Genomic DNA, 18493 nt, shown 5'->3' on the forward strand with positions numbered 1-18493 from the left:
AAGAGGTTCACTTACTATGAATCAGCTCCCATTGCCAGACAAGGGGCCGAGGCCTAGGACAGACTCACAGATAAACATAGAAAGCCAATTTGTTAATTTTAAATCCTGCCTTGAGCCACTGGATACTGGTCTCCAAGAAACTCTACCACTAACTTACACCAAGATACATTCCCGATGTAGACATTTTTGAGATAGGGTCTCACTAAATTGCCCATACTAGCTTCAAATTTGCAATCCTCTTGGCTCAGTCTCCCAGGTACCTGGGAATACTGATGTATACCACTGTGCCCAGATTCTGTGTACAGAATTTTAATGTCTTTATATATTCCATTACATAATTATGCCACAAATAATAATCATTCTAGTGTAAATTCTGCTTTGTACAACATGCACTATTATGAGTAATTCTTCAGTGATCATCCAAGTATCTCTCTGCCTGCATTGCAGATAAAGGCCTCAGAGTATTAACAGTTCACAGCTCATGCACATAGCACCGTGTTCCAGCACTGCTTTAGGTGCTTCATATGTATCATTAACCTAACTACACCGTAAGCCTCTGAGCTAGACATTAATGTTACTCTCTTTGAGCAGTTAATGAAAATGTGCTAAAACTTACTAAAAATTTTGAGTTCTACTTTTATAAGGGGGCACTGCTGAGCCTGGCTCAGTGACCCATACCTGTGATCCCAGCAATGAAAGAAGCTATGACAATAAAGTTCCAAGTCCAAATTCCACCTGGGTGATTTGGTAAGAACTTGTCTCAAAATTTAAAAATTAAAAAATTACCAGAGATTTAGCTCAGTGGTAGAATTTCTCTAGGCTTGATCCTCAGTACTGAAAAAACAGCTAATAATGAAAACTATCTCAAAAAAACTACATGATATCTGTGAATAGCATGATCCCTAGATCTTCATAGATATCAAGATCTCTGTCTCAACAGTATTCATTTATCATTCAGCAATCACCAATAAGAACTTTCTGTATTATAAAATGGCACATTTCTGATGTTGAAACACAAAAGAGAAATCCAGGGACCTGGGGCTGTGCAAGGTGAGTTCCAGAACACCTGCAGAGGCCTGAGGAGAGTTTAAGATCATCACTCTCAGTGATTAAGTGCCCACCCAGCTTCCAACCACACTAGACTAGGCTCAGCAGGTTTTGCGGGCCTAAATGTACTATCCCTAGCAACCTTCTTTCAACCCAGGAGCTGAGGCTGTGCAAGGTAAGTTCCAGTGCAGTGGTGTGGACCCAGAGAGAGTCTAAGACCATCGCTTCCAGCAGTTAAGTGCCTTCCCAGCTTCCAGACACACTGGACTAAGCTCAGGAGGTTTTGTGGGCCCAACTAGACCATGCCCACCAACCTTCTTCAATCGGAAGATGAGGGCACATGAGATGAGTTCCAGTGCATCTGTGCTATCGCGGGGAGAGCTTTGGACCATCACCCACAGTGGTTAGGAGCCTTCCCAGCTTCGTGGAACACCGGAGGTGGTACGGGAGGTCCTGTGGACCTGACTGGACCACGTTTAGCAACCTCCTTTCAGTCCCAGGAGCTGAAGGCATAGGAAGCAATTTCCAAAATGCCCAGGGGAAGCTTTGGAAAATCACTTGAAACATGGAAATATATGAAAATGACAAGACAGAACAGCAAAATACAATCACAAACCTCCAGCCCAACCCAAGAAAGCCTAGGAGTCATGTACATAGAAGAAAATATATGCCATACACTTGAAATACCTGAAATGATAGCAACTTAAATAAAGAAGCAACTCCAAGAAGCTGTAAAGGAATTCAAGTTAGAATTCATAGCAAGGATTCATAGTAAGTGAACCTCTTAGGAATCACTGGTCCTGCCTGAGGCCTATAGTGGCCCATGAGGCCAGATACCTCAAAAGTCAAGATAAGGCCACAGCTGAAGAATTCCTTCTCCCAAGTAAAAGAAGAAATGATAGATGTAATGAAATAAATGCTGTTGGACTTCTGGGAGAACACAGTGGACAGATAACAGCAGCTACGGAGGCTCTCTGAGATTGCCAGCTTAGAATCCAGGAATGGTGCAGTGTGAGGAGTCCTAAGCAAGGGGAGATATATCCAGCCGACCTAAGAACAAACTAAGCTGAGAGAAACCAACTGGAAATGCAATCACAGTGCTATAACAGGAACAGATAAAATCTCAGTGCGGAAGCTGGAACCCACGCCACTGGAAGCCACCATTTGAATTTCCTGCCACCGCTACTGCGTCTGAATCAGCACAGCAGGGAGAGAGACATGCAAAAGCTCTGAGAGTGGGAATCAGCGAACAGAGTTGAGAACAGGACGAGCGGAGAGCCCTGCATTGACCTGCGGTGAGTGAGAGGAATGGGTACGCTTCCATAACTAGGAGGCTCCAACAGAGGACATTCTGGGACAGGGCAGACTAGCCGAAACAGGATGCTGCAGTGACTTTAGTTGCATATTCCTCTCTCAAGCGGGATTGGTGGGGAGTGCTTGGCCTGGGTGATGCCGCGGACTAAGATCCAGTAGGCTAGCCCAAACTAGGTCCCAGCACCTGGCGGTGCACCCTAGCAGTGAAGCCTCCAGTAGACTGACCTGGAGGGGTGGGCCCAGCATAGGCTGCCCAGGTCTGTGTCTCCCTACTACACTGCAGTGGGCGGGAACACTTAGCCAGGGTGATTCAAACAAACTGTAACCGACAAAGAAATAAAAACTGGGCCTCCTATATATGTTTGTATGGAAGGAACAAAAAGTATGGGAAGAGCAATAAGAAAGGGTCCTCAGTACCCAATCCTGAGAACACTGATCCGGGAAAGGTAAATGCAAAGGAAAATGAGGACAGAAAATATGCAATATCAGGCACGGCACCAATAGACACAAAGCGATATTTCCAGAGCCTCATAGACGAGTTCAAAAGTGAAGTATTTAATGAAATAAAGCAAGATTTAAGTAGAATAGTTAGAGAAATGCTAAGCACTGCCCAAGAAAAAAACAGATGGTGGAATGAAAGAACAGAAAAAAAAGGGAGAATTGTTTGATGGAGAAAATAGAGAAAACATAGAATACGTGAAGCAGATTCAAAGAGATTACCAGGAAACTAAAAACTCTATTGAAAGCTGGCATAACAGCTTGAAAGAAACTAAGGATAGATTATCTGAACTGGAAGACAAATATGTAAGGTGGGAGCATGAAATGAAAAACTTCTTAAAAATAACAAAGAAACAAACAGCAATAATACAAAGGCTAGAAGATGATAACAGGGTCTATAACTTAACAGAATTAAGAATGTAAAGGAAGAAGCAGGGATACAAACAAACAAACTGCAAAGAAATGAGGCAGAGAAGGTTAGATGGTAGGAACAGCTATTTTGGAGAAAACAAGACATCATAATAGTTAGTGCTGATTCAATATCATCTTGAATCCCATCAAGCTTTTGTTCTTCTGTTTCCATCGGTCTTAACATGTTGTATCTTACTGGATTTTATTGTGATAATATAAACAAAACTTTTATAGACAAGATTATACAGAAGCCATTACTTATTCATTTTCTATTAGTTGATTCTAAATACCCTGTAATACTGTCATTCCCTTGAACAGTTTTACATTGTCTTGATATGTTTTATGCTACAGTATACAAAGTTATACTCAAAGATTTCAAGGAAAGAGACACTATGGTAACTACTTTTATGTCAAGATTATCTTGTGGTGAAACACTATTTTGCTTAAATGGTTATGTTTTGACCTGTACTGTTTTGTTGTTAGGCCCTCTTTTATCTCAATCTCTTTTATTATTTTTTTTATTTTTATCCTAAGGGAAAAATAAATTAAAAATAGCAGGATATATTATAGTAACCCACTTTGATTTCCTATTAACTTGATTTTGAAACCCTGTATTGCTCTCACCATCTTGTTTTGACTGATTTTTCTCTATTCTGTTTTGCTTGATAGTACCAAGTTCAAAAGTATAGGCAACAGCTGTGAAGACAGTAAGATTCATTATGATGCCCATACTGGTTGACTATTATTTTCTTCTGAAGACCTGTAATGTCTCCAATGTTTTGGTTTTATTGGTTTTGTTCTTTACGGTTTTATTCAATTTTATTATAACTGATAATATAGGCAATTCTTTTTAAGATAGTAAGAGGCATTATGGTAACCATTGTTGATCACCTTGTATTATGTTTTTACATTATATATTATGTCCATCCTTTTGATTTGACTGACTCTGTTACATTTGCTTTTACTCTCTTCAAAAAAAAGTAATAACTGTGGGAGTAATAAAACCCAAAATGTGTAATTGTCATTGTACAAAAGAGAGGAAAAGAAAGGGCTCTAAAGGATATAACTGCATGAATATTTAAGTGTATAAGATAGATAATCATATTACTGAGTTTTGTTGGATCATTGAACAGAACTGTTTGCAGTCTGTTTGAATGTCCACTTTATATGCTTTAATTTTGTAACTTGAACAACTATTTCTAAGATGACAATATATAATCTATTAGTGATTTCCTACTGTTTATTTTTTCTGAAATTCTGTATAACTTGTACCCTTTTTCTGCTTTTTTTTCTCCTTAAATAAAATAAAAAGTGCTAAACACATCTAAAGAAGACACAGTTAAAAAAATTAGACGGAGAATACAAAAACGTAGAATCCCTGGATGAACAATTTAAGAAACAAACAATACATGAAACAGATTCGAAGAGATATACAGGTAATCAAAAATTCCATTGAAAGTTGGCAAAACTGCCTCAAAAAAAGTGTAGATTTCAGACGACATGATTGCAGCTAGTGAACAGAAAAGGAAAGCTCTTTTAAAAATAACAAGGAACCAGGAAATTACAATTCAACAGCTGCAAGATGATGAAAAGAAAAACAACGTAAGATTGATAGGGATAAATGAAAAAGAAGGGGACAACACAAATGGTATCAAGAGGCTATTTATAGAAGTAATACCTGAAAATTTCCCAAACATGAGAATGGAAACTAACATACAGATTAGTGAAGCATATAGAACTCCAAATAACCATAACAAAAATAAAACTACACCCAGACATATAATAATCACCATCCCAGAAATAAAACATAAGAATAGAATATTAAAAGCTGCAAGAGAAAAGGGACAGATCGCCGATAAAGGAAAGCCTATCAGAATTACAGCAGGCTTCTCAACACAAACAATGAAGTCAAGAAGAGCATGGAGTGAAGTATTTCAGATCTTAAAGGAAAATGACTTCCAACCCAGAGAGATGTACCCTATAAAACTGTCCTTCAAAATGAATGGAGAAATAAGATACTTCCATGACAAAGAACAGCTGAAGAACTTCATGATCACCAAACCAACCCAGCAAAGAATACTGAAAAACATTCTAGATACACACAGGAAAAAACCACTAAGCAAGGCAGACAATTAAACAGAATGGAAAAGTAAAGATGTAACAGCAGAAAGATAATATGTCAACCATAAACCAATGTATAACAGTTATAACCATTAATGTAAATGGTCCCAATTCACTACTTAAAAGAAACAGACAGGCAGAATGGATCAAGAAAGAACATCCAACCATATGATATCTACAAGAAACCAATCTAATCCAAAAGGAAACTCAATAGACTGAAAGTAAAAGGATGGAAAAACAATACTTCATGCAACAGGAACACCCCCCCACAAAAAAGTGGGGTAGATATTGTGTTTAAATGTGAACTTCAAACCAAGAATGATCTGAACAGATAAAGAAGATCATTACATGCTAGTTAGGGGAAAACTTCCAAGAGGGAAGAGATAACAACCTTAAATATACATGCACCAAATTCCAGAGCACCCAGCTATACAAAGCAAATATTAACAGAAATGAAAAATCAAATAAGCAATAATTGTAACAGGAAATCTTAACACACCATTAATACAAAGGAACAGATCAACCAGACAGAAAATCAGCAAAGAAATCAGAAAACTGAATCACACCTGTGAACAATGGACTTGATAGATATATACAGTGTTCCATCCAACATCAGAATATACATTCTTCTCAGCAGTAAATGAGACATTCTCTAAAACAGACCATATCTTAGCCCACAGAACATATTTAAGTAAATGCAAAAGAACTGAAACTTTCCCATTCATGTTATTGGATCATAGCATGATAAAACTAGAAATTAATGATAAAAACTGCAAAAACCCCACAAAGACATGTAAATTAAATAATGCACTCTTCAACAATCAGTGGTTCACAGAGGAAATTAAAGAAGAAATTAGCAATAGCTATAAGCAAATGAAAATATAAATACAACTTACTGGAATCTGTGAGATGCAATGAAAGCAGTCCTCAGAGGAAAATTTATTGCACTGAGTTCCCGCATCAGGAAAACAGAACAAAATCAAATAAACAACTTGATGCTACACCTCAAACATCTAGAAAAAGAACAGGAAGTCAAGCCCAAAGCCAAAAGAAGGGAGTAAATTATAAAAATCAGAGCAGAAATTAATGTAATACAGGCTAAGAAAACAATCCAAAGAATCAATAAATCAAAGAGTTGGTACTTTGAAAGAATAAAAAAATTGGGGCTGGGGATTTAGCTCAGTGGCAAAAGCACCTGCCTTGCAAGCAGGCAGTCATGAGTTTGATCCCTAGTACTGATAAAAAGACAAAAAAAGAGTAAAAAAATTGATAAGCCCCTAAGCAACCTTATTTAAAAAAGGAAAGTAAAAGTTCAAATTCATGTAATAAGGAATGAAAAAGCTGAAATCACTACAGACTGTGTGTAAATACAGAAGATCATCAACACCTAGTTCAACAACTTCTACTCTCATAGGTTTGATAACATGAAGAAATGGACAGGTTCCTAGAAACATATGAACTACCAAAGCTGGGTTAAGAAGATGTAAAACTGCTGAATAATCCAATTTCTATTAAAAAATTTGAAAATGTAATTGTCCTTACCTACAAAGAAGAGCCCAGGCCCAGACGGATTCACTGAGGAATTCTACAAGAAATACAAAGAAGACTTAATGCTGACAGTCCTCAAACTCTTCAATGAAATCAAAATGGAAAAAATTCTTCCTAAGTCATTCCTGGAGGCAAATATTACTCTAGTACCAAACTTGAGAAAGACACAACTAAAAAAGAGAATTACAGGCCAATCTCCATAATGAACACAGATGCAAAAATTCTCAATAAAATATTGGCAAACAGGATGCAGTAACTCAAGAAGATTATATACCACGACCAAATAGGATTCATCCCAGGCATACAGGTATGGTTCAACGTATATAAAGTAATAAATGTAATCCACCATATCAATAGAGCCAAAATTAAGAATCACATGAAAATTTCTATAGATGCAGAAAAAAGCTTTTGATATGGTCCAACAGTCACTCATAAGAACCTTACAGAAAACTGGAATAGATCATCTTCACCTCAATATAATAAAGGCCATCTACAACAAACCAACAGCCAGCATCATATTAAATGGCCAAAAACTGAAAGCCTTTACTTTAAAATCAGGTACAAGACAAGGATGTCCCTTATCACGGTTCCTATTTAACATAGTACTGGAAATACTAGCCAGAGAAATTAGACGGGAGAGAAATAAAAGGAGTAAAGATAGGAAAAGAGAAAGTTAAACTATCATTATTTGCAGAAGACATGATACTCTTCATAGAAGACCCCCAAACTCCATTGAAAGACTCCTAGGTGTAATAAATAAATTCAGCAATGTAGCTGGATACAAAGTCAATACTCAAAAAAACCAATAGCATTCCTATACACTAACAATAACATCACTGAGGGAGAAATAAGAGAAGCCACACCCTTCACACTAGCACCCAAAACTTGAAATACTTAGGAATAATCTCACAAAAGGAGTAAAGGATCTATACAGGGAAAATTTCGTACCCTGAAAAAAGAAATCAAAGAGAATCTCAGAAAATGGAAAGACACCCCTTGTTCATGGATAGGAAGAATAAATATTGTGAAAATGGCTATTCTCCCAAAACTGTTACACAGATTCAATGCCATCCCAATGAAAATACCATTAACATACCTCATAGATCTAGAGAAATCACTCCTAAAATTCATCTGGAACCAAAAGAGACCTAAAATAGCAAAGACAATTCTGAGCAACAAAGGCAAGGCAGGAGTTGAATCATGACTTGAAGTTGTAGTATAACTTCTACTGTAATAAAATCTAAGCTGCAATAAAATACAAAGCTACTGTAATAAAATCAAAATGGTACTGGAATAAAAACAGATCTGAAGATCAATGGAATAGTTAGAGGATACAATCACAACTACAAACACACTCACCAACCTTACCTTGATAAAGGGGCCAAATATGTTCACTGGAAGAACGATAGTCTGTTTAATAAATGTGCTGGAAAAACTGGCTCTCCATATGCCAAAAACTAAAATTAGACCCATGCCTGTCACCATGTATCAAACTAAAATCTAAATGGATCAAAGATCTGAATATTAAAACAGAAACATTAAATCTTTTGAAAGACAAATTAGGTAGAAATCTCGAAGACATAGGGGTAGGTAGAGCATTCACGTAAAGGAATCAAACTGCACAGGAAATACTTCCCAGAATCAATAACTGGGATCACGTCTTATTAAAGAGTTTCTGCATGTCAAAAGAAATCTCCAGCATAGTGAAAAGAAAACCTACAAACTGGGAAAAAAACTTAGTGAACTCTCCCTCAGACAAAAGACTTCTCTCTAAAACAAAGAATTAAAAAAGATCATACCCCTGAAATTCAAAGACCCAATCCAAAAATGGGCATCTGAAATGAATACACACTTCTCAGATGAAGAAATACAAATGGCAAATAAATACATAAAAAAATTTCATCATCACTAGTCATTAGAGAAATGCAAATTAAAACAGTACTGAGATTCCATCTCAACTCCAGAAAGAATGACCAAGATCAAGAAAACTACCAACAACAAATGCTGGAGAGGCTGTGGGGAAAAGGAACTCTTCTACACTGTTGCTGGGAGTGTAGACTGGTGCAACCAGTGTGGTCAGTCTGAAGAGTCCTCAAAAAAGCTGGGATTGGAAGTCCCATTTGACCCAACTATTCCACTTCTAGGCATATTCCCTGAAAACCATACCACAGTGATATATGTGTACCCATGTTTTTTTTTAATTTTTAATTTTTTTTGCACCCATGTTTATAGCAGCACAATTTGTAATAGCCAGACCATGGAAACAAGTAAGTGTCCATCAACTGAGGAATGGATAAAAAAGTTGTGGTATTTTTATACAGTGGAGTACTACTCAGCTCAGATCACATTGAGATGTTTATAAATAAACGGGTTCAACTTGAGACTATACTCATAAGTGAAATAAACTCACATGTATAAATACCATATAGTATCCATATGTAAGAAATGATGAGTACATAAGATTTTATGGTAATCATGATTCCCCATTACATTGCTTTGAAGCCTTATTTTCATTCATTAGTTGGAATTTTATTGCTTTGTTTGATTTTATTATGTGTGATGGTATAAACAGCTATTTTGAAGAAAACAAGACATTACGGCAGCCATTGATGATTTAATATCATCTTGCTTTGAAGTCCTGCCCTGCTTTTTTTCTGTTTCCATTGGTTCTATCATGTTATATCTTAGTGGATTTTAATATGTGATAGTATAAACAAAATTTATGGAAAATGAGACAAGATAGTAGCCATTGTTCATTTTCTGTTATTTGGTTCTGAGTGCCCTGTAATACTTTCATTCTCTTGAATGGTTTTATACTATTTTGTTATACTTTCTTTGAAATAGTTGAGCATACCTTCACATACAATAAATCATTGTATGTGAAGGTATGCTCAACTATTTCAAAGATACCTTCACATACAATAAATCATTGTATGTGAAGGTATGCTCAACTATTTCAAAGAAAGACATTATGGTAGCTACTGTTAATATCCAGTTGTCTTGTGGTGAAGTGCTGTGTTGCTTACATTGTTCTGTTCTGATCTGCTTTGTTCTGTCCTCTTTTGTCTTAGTCTCTTTAAAATAAAATTTGAAAATTAAAAAAAAAACACAAAAGAGGTTATAACTGAAGCGAAATCAACTTTGATTTCCCACAGAATCACAATAAGAATAGTGTAGCATTCTGATGGAAACTTGTAAACTATGGACCAATTCAAAGAGGTGGAGACGGGGGAGTTTTTATAAGCTAAAATGAGGAACACTCTGTCAGATTATTTTGATGACCCTCAGCCATAATGATGACAAGGGTGATATCAGTGTAAGTTTGAGCAGACAGTTGCTGAGCAGATTGCATCTACAAAAGCACAGCTGTACAGTCTGCAGTGTCTTTGTGTAAACTGTGTTTTTCGCAGTCTTCTATGGCAGTTACTCTCAGGCAATCATGCCTGATATACCATGATATACCTTTATATACTATGGCTTTTTTTTGTTGAAGTTGACACAAACTACTCCATTTTATTTTGACAATTTACACATTACACACTCAATTAGAGAATGAAACAAACCTGAAAAATATCCTCTTCTTGAATCATTTTTGAATCATTTTGGATCTAAGGGTTGAGATCTTCTCTAGACGGGAAGACCCTTGTACAAATAAAGTAATTTTCTACACAGCATGGAAAATTATTTACTGATCTTCAGATATGCAACCATATGCTCACTATTTGCTATTAATTTTCCCATGCTATACTCCAACTGAGATAAAAGAAAAATGTGTATGATTAGAAAGCAAGAACTCAGTAAACACAAGCAGATTTGAGATAAAGGACAGACTTCAGGGTGGACAAGAATATGAATAATCTCAGCTAATAATGATAAGGAATTTGACAGCCAAGCTGTTTATGCTTACACATTTGACACTGGCCACAATCATATAACATAAATGCTACCATTACCTCTAATGCTCAGAGGAGCTTATCTCCAATTCAGGACAGACAGAGAAGCCTAGCAGATGTGCATGATCACTTGGCTACCAAGTTATCAAAGTAATATTTCCACTGGGTGGTCAAGCTCAGATCTATGTTCTAAGCTGCAAAATTTTCTTTATAAAGATCAAAGACCGATAGGTCTGCAGAGGAGGAGCTGGGCAGATCTGGGGTGCCCACACCGGCCTCTCTGCGTGTCTGGAGGACTCTGGATATCTCCACCCAGACTGCTGGAGTTCCCCCAGGCTTCCAGGTGCAGTAAAGGGGTGAGGTGGGTTTGAGGCTTTCACATCAGCCTCCCCATTCCGGCTTCACTTGGAGACCTGCTGAGCTGCCGACGGATGGGCGGGCCCACACTATCAGCCTAGCCCAGCCTGTTTAGCTGCCGCACCTGGCCATAGGTCTGCAGAGGAGGAGCTGGGCAGATCTGGGGTGCCCTCACCGGCCTCTCTAGGTGTCTGGAGGACTCTGGATATCTCCGCCCAGACTGCTGGAGTTCCCCCAGGCTTCCAGGTGCAGTGAAGGAGAGAGGTGGTTTTGAGGCTTCCACATCAGCCTCCCCATTCCGCCTTCACTTGGAGACCTGCTGAGCTGCCGACGGATGGGCGGGCCCACACTATCAGCCTAGCCCAGCCTGTTTAGCTGCCGCACCTGGCCATAGGTCTGCAGAGGAGGAGCTGGGCAGATCTGGGGTGCCCTCACCGGCCTCTCTGCGTGTCTGGAGGACTCTGGATATCTCTGCAACCAGGGAGGGTCCACAGGTTCCTGAAGCACTGCGGCCTGTGGTGAGTACCCTAACCCGGCTGCGATTGAAGAACTGTGGAGCTTCCAAGGGGCAGGTGGGCGCACAGTGTCCCTGAGGCCCAGCTTGTCTGGAACTGCGGAGTTCTGAGCAGGCAGAGGAGAGACACCGGTTCTGTAGGCCCAATGACTTGGGGTAGCGCGGTGCCAGAGTCTCAGTAGCTCCAAACATAGAAGGGGATTTTCAACAGATCCTGAGGAAGCTTTCAAATAACACTTGAAACACAGAAATATAGGAAAATGACAAAACGAAAGACCAAATTACAACCTCAAACCTCCAGCCCATCTCAAGAAACCCTAGGAGCGATGTATATAGAAGAAAATATATACCATCCACCGCATATATCGGACATAATAGCCACTGAAATTGACAAGCAACTTCAGGAAGCTTTAAAGAAATTCAAACTCGAAATAATCTCCCAGATAAAAGAAGAAATGATAAAAGAAATGAAAGAGATTCTAAATATATCTAAAGAAAACACAGATAAAAAATTGGAGGAACTAAACAAAAAGATAGAATACCTAGACGAGCAATATAAGAAACAAACAGAATACATAATGCAGATGCACAGAGATATACAGGAAATAAAAAACTCCACTGAAAGTTGTAAAAACCGCCTTAATGAAAGTGAAGATAGAATTTCAGACCTTGAAGACAGGATTGCAGCTAGTGAACAGGAAAGGAAAGATCTTTTGAAAATAACAAGGAATCAGGAAACAACAATTCAACAACTGCAAGACGATGCAAAGAAGAATAACATAAGAATGATAGGGATTAATGAAAGAGAGGGAGACAACATGAAGGATGTCAGGAGGATATTTAGAGAAGTAATAGCTGAAAATTTCCCAAGCATGAGATCAGAAACTGACATCAGGATCAGTGAAGCATATAGAACTCCAAACAGTCATAACCAAAATAAAACTACACCCAGACATATAATAATCACCATCCCAGAAATCCAACACAAGAATAGATTATTAAAAGCTTTCAGAGAGAAAAGACAGATCACTTATAAAGGAAAACCTATCAGAATCACAGCAGACTTCTCAGCACAAACGATAAAGTCAAGAAGAGCATGGAGTGAAGTATTCCAGATCCTAAAGCAAAATGATTTCCAACCAAGACTGATATATCCTGCAAAACTATCATTCAAAATAGACGGTGCAATATGATACTTCCATGACAAAGAACAGCTGAAGAACTTCATGAACACCAAACCAACCCTGCAAAAAATATTGAAAGACAGTTTAGATACACAAAGGAAAAAACCACTAAGCAAAGCAAATAATTAAACAGAACAGAAAGATAAAGATGCAACAGCAGAGAGATAACATTCCTACAATTAACCAGCATTTAACAGTAATAACCATTAATGTAAATGGTCTCAATGCACCAATCAAAAGAAACAGACTAGCAGAATGGATCAAGAAACAAAATCCAACCATATGCTGTTTACAGGAAACCCATCTAACCCAGAAGGATACTCACAGACTGAAAGTCAAAGGATAGAAAACAATTCTCCATGCAGCAGGAATCCAAAAAAAGGCAGGAGTAGCCATTCTGTTTGCAGACAATGTGAACTTTAAACCAACAATGACCATAAAGGACAAAGAAGGTCACTACATACTCGTAAGGGGAAAACTCCAAGAGGAAGAGATAACCATCTTAAATATATACGCACCAAACTCCAGAGCACCCAGTTATATAAAACAATTATTAACAGAAATGAAAACTCAAATTATCAGTAACACAATTGTAACAGGAGACCTTAATACACCACTGACACCAAGGGACAGATCAACCAGACAGAAAATGAGCAAAGAAATAACAGAACTGAATCACACCTGTGAACAAATGGGTTTGACAGACATATACAGAATGTTCCACCCAACAACATCAGAATACACATTCTTCTCAGCAGTACATGGATCATTTTCTAAAATAGACCATATATTAGCTCACAGAACATATTTAAGCAAATGCAAAAAAGTTGAAATCATCCCTTGCATATTATCGGATCATAGCGCTCTGAAATTAGAAATTAATGACAAAAGATACTGCAAAAATTCCACAAACACATGGAAACTAACACACTCTTGAGTAATCAGTGGGTCACAGAAGAAATTAAAGAAGAAATTAAACAATACCTAAAAGAAAATGAAAATGCAGATACAACTTACCGGAATCTGTGGGATGCAATGAAAGCCGTTCTGAGAGGAAAATTTATTGCACTGAGTTCCCACATCAGGAAAACAGAACGAATACAAATAAATAACTTGATGCTACACCTCAAACAGCTAGAAAAAGAAGAGCAAGTCAAGCCCAAAGCCAAAAGAAGAGAGGAAATTATAAAAATCAGAGCAGAAATCAATGCAATAGAGACTAAGAAAACAATCCAAAGAATCAACGAATCAAAGAGTTGGTTTTTTGAAAGAATAAATAAAATCGATATGCCCCTAGCCAACCTTATTAAAAAAAGGGAAGAAAAAGCTCAAATTCATGCAATAAGAAATGAAAAAGGAGAAAACACTACAGACCCAATAGAAATACAGAGGATCATCAACACCTATTTCGAAAACCTCTACTCTCAAAAGTTTGATAACACAGAAGAAATAGACAGATTCTTAGAAGCATATGAAGTACCAAAGCTAGATCAAGAGGATATAAAACTGTTGAATAACCCAATCTCTGCTAATGAACTTGAAAATGTAATTAAGGCCTTACCCACCAAGAAGAGCCCAGGCCCAGATGGATTCACTGCAGAATTCTACAAGAAATATAAAGAAGACCTAATGCCGACACTCCTCAAACTATTCAATGAAATTGAAAGGGAAGCAATCCTTCCTAAGTCATTCCTGGAAGCAAATATTACTCTAGTACCAAAACCTGAGAAAGACCCAACTATAAAAGAGAACTATAGACCGATCTCCCTAATGAACACATATGCAAAAATCCTCAATAAAATTTTGGTAAATAGGATCCAGCAAATCATCAAGAAGATTATACACCATGACCAAGTGGGATTCATCCCAGGAATGCAAGGATGGTTCAACATACGCAAATCAATAAATGTAATCCACCATATCATTAAAGCCAAAAATAAGAATCACATGATCATTTCTATAGATGCAGAAAAAGCCTTCGATAAGGTCCAACACTTATTCATGATAAGAACTTTACAGAAAATTGGAATAAATGGTCTTTACCTCAATATAATAAAGGCCATTTATGACAAACCAACAGCCAGCATCATACTAAATGGCCAAAAGTTGAAAGCCTTTACTTTAAAATCAGGCACAAGACAAGGATGTCCTTTATCACCACTCCTATTTAATATAGTACTGGAAGTACTAGCCAGAGCAATTAGGCAAGAAAGAGAAATAAAAGGGGTAAAGATAGGAAAAGAAGAAGTTAAATTATCATTGTTTGCAGATGACATGATACTCTACATAGAAGACCCCCTAAACTCCATTGAAATACTCTTAGATACAATAAATAAATTCAGTAATGTGGCTGGATACAAAATCAATACTCAGAAATCAATAGCATTCCTATACACGAACAACAAAATTACAGAGAGGGAAGTAAGAGAAACTGGACTATTCACATTAGCAAGCAAAAAAATGAAATATTTAGGAATTACTCTTACAAAAGAAGTGAAAGACTTATACAGTGAAAATTATAATACACTGAAAAAGGAAATTGAAGATGATCTCAGAAAATGGAAAGACATCCCTTGCTCATGGATAGGAAGAACAAACATTGTGAAAATGGCCATTCTCCCAAAACTGTTATACAGATTCAATGCAATCCCAATAGAAATTCCATCAACATACCTTATAGATCTAGAGAAATCACTCCTAAATTTCATCTGGAACCAGAAGAGACCTAGAATCGCAAAGGCAATTCTAAGCAGCAAAGACAAAGCAGGAGGCATCACAATCCCTGACTTGAAGTTATACTACAAAGCAACAGTAGTAAAATCAACATGGTATTGGAATCAAAACAGAGCCGAAGATCAGTGGAATAGATTAGAAGATACAACCACAACTACGAACACACTCAACCACCTTATCTTTGATAAAGGAGCCAAGCAGGTTCACTGGAAGAACGACAGTCTCTTTAATAAATGGTGCTGGAAAAACTGGCTCTCCATTTGTCGAAAACTAAAGCTAGACCCATGTCTATCACCATGTACTAAATTAAAATCTAAATGGGTCAAAGATCTGAATATTAAAACAGAAACACTAAATCTATTGGAAGACAAATTAGGTAGAAACCTTGGAGACATAGGAGTAGGTAAAGAATTCATGAACAGGACTCAAACCGCACGGGAAATACTTCCCAGAATCAATAACTGGGACCACTTCTTATTAAAAAGTTTCTGCATGTCAAAAGAAATCTCTAGCATAGTGAAAAGAAAACCCACAAACTGGGAAAAGATTTTAGTGAACTCTCTCTCAGACAAGGGCCTCTTGTCTAAAACATATAAAGAATTAAAGAAACTCAGACCTCCAAAATGCAAAGATCCAATCCAAAAATGGGCATCTGAGATGAATACGCAATTCTCAGATGAAGAAATGCAAACGGCAAATAAATACATGAAAAAATGCTCATCATCATTGGTCATTAGAGAAATGCAAATGAAAACCACACTGAGATACCATCTCACTCCTGAAAGAATGGCCAGGATCAAGAAAACCGACAACAAATGCTGGAGAGGTTGTGGGGAAAAAGGAACTCTCCTGCACTGCTGGTGGGAGTGTAGACTGGTACAGCCTTTGTGGAGATCTGTCTGGAGATTTCTCAAAAAGTTGGGACTGGAAATCCCATTTATTCCAGCTATTCCACTTCTAGGCATATTCCCAGAAGAAATGAAAGCATCATACCACAGTGATATATGTGCACCTATGTTTATAGCAGCACAATTTGTAATCGCCAGATCTTGGAAACAACCCAAGTGTCCATCAACTGAGGAATGGATAAAAAAGTTGTGGTATTTCTATACAATGGAGTATTATTCAGCTATAAAGAAGGATCACATTGAGATATTTATCAATAAATGGGCGCAGCTTGAGACCATACTCATAAGTGAAATAAATCAATCTCGCATGTGTGAATACCGAATAGTTTCCCTAATGTAAGTAATGAATCAAATATATAAAAATATGTGGTAATCATGATTCCCCATTAGGTGGCCTTGGAGCCTTATAAAGTTTTCACTCATTAATTAGAAAGGCTTTATTCTGGGCTTCTTGATTTGAAAATATTTGAAGCTAGACTATATGAAGTTTTATCCAAATATTTCAAGGAAAAAGACACTATGGTAACTACTATTAAGTCAGGTTATATGGTGGTGAAGTACTAGGTTGTTAAAACAGTCATGCTGGGACCTCTATTGTTATATTGTTATGTCCTGTTTTATCTCAATCTCCCCCTTATTGTTTTTAAAAAAATTATTTAGTCATTTCTTATGTTTGTCTTAAAGAAAAAATTCAAAAAATTAGGATATATAAATAGTAACTCTTTTTGATTTCCTATTAACTTGTTTTGAAGTCCTGTAGTACTCCCACAATCTTGTTTTGACTGATTAGACTCTGTTCCATTCTATATGGTAGTATCAAGTTTGAAGACATAGGCAACTACTTTGAAGACAATAAGATTCACTAAGATACCCATTCTGGTTTGACTATTGTCTTCTTTGGAAGTCCTGTAATGTTTACAATGCCTAAGTTTTATTGGTCTTGTTCTCTACTGTTTTGTCCAACTTTATAATATCTAATGAGATAGACAATTCTTTTTAAGGAAACAAGGGACAACGTTGATAACCATTGTTGATAAACTTGTACTCTGTTCTACACCATGTGCTATGTCTATCCTTGGTATTGACTGACAGCTTTGTTTTGCCATATTTGACTGTATTCTTCCCCCCCCCCCAAAAAAAGTAATAAGCACTAAGGAGTAATGAAATTTAAAGTGTGTGAATTTTGTTGTAAAAAAGAGAGGGAAAAAAAAAAAAGAAAAAGAGCTCTAACGGATATAACAGCAAGTGTGTTTAAGGGTGTTAAATAGCTGACTGTATCAATGTTTTTGGATCATTGAACACAGCTGTTTGCAGTCTACCTGTTTGAATGTCCACCTTGTATTCTTTGATACTGTGATTTGAGGAACTATTTTCAAGATGATAATATGTAATATACTAACAGGTGATTTCTTACTGTTATGTTTTGTTTTGTTTTGTTTTGTTTTGTAGTTCTGTATTACGTGTACCCTTACACCGCTTTGGTTTGTTTTGTGTTTTTCTCTTTTTCCTCTTAAATTAAAAAAAAAAAAAAAGATCAAAGACCACTGCCTCATTCTAGATTAGAATGGGCACTGTTGATTGGTGTCCAAAACTGGTCAATGTGGCTGAAATTGTCACAGGTCATGCTTCCATCACAGTAAATGTTTACAGTAGTGACAAAGAGACCTGTAACATCTTTCCTACTACTGAAAAATACTTTCAATATTATAAATGAATGGTTATAGCATCTAGATCCTGTGACAAAATACCAATACTATGTATACTTCAAATTTTAGACTCCTAAAATACAGATTGTCAGCAGACATTGGATGATAAGATCCCAGGAGTTCTGATGTTGTCACTGTCCATAATTCAACTGGAGATAAAAGAATTGTGGACAGATGGAATGAGTGGATTAAGCAGTAAATGCCTTTAAAAAGGGTTATCTTAAAGATGACAATTTCATTGAGTGATCTTAAGGAATAT

At 37.0% G+C, this 18493-nt stretch overlaps 1 non-coding gene across 1 annotated transcript; it reads left to right on the forward strand.

Moving 5' to 3' along the window:
* Positions 1-18073: 18073 nt before the first annotated feature.
* Positions 18074-18204, forward strand: LOC111755705 (small nucleolar RNA SNORA1). The gene has a single exon (XR_002790253.1). It is a non-coding gene; the product is annotated as a small nucleolar RNA SNORA1 (small nucleolar RNA).
* Positions 18205-18493: the final 289 nt, after the last annotated feature.

The sequence above is a fragment of the Cavia porcellus genome, unplaced genomic scaffold (genome assembly GCF_034190915.1).
Source record: "Cavia porcellus strain 051 isolate PalLab524CR breed Dunkin Hartley unplaced genomic scaffold, mCavPor4.1 scaffold_16, whole genome shotgun sequence".
Taxonomy (NCBI): domain Eukaryota; kingdom Metazoa; phylum Chordata; class Mammalia; order Rodentia; family Caviidae; genus Cavia; species Cavia porcellus.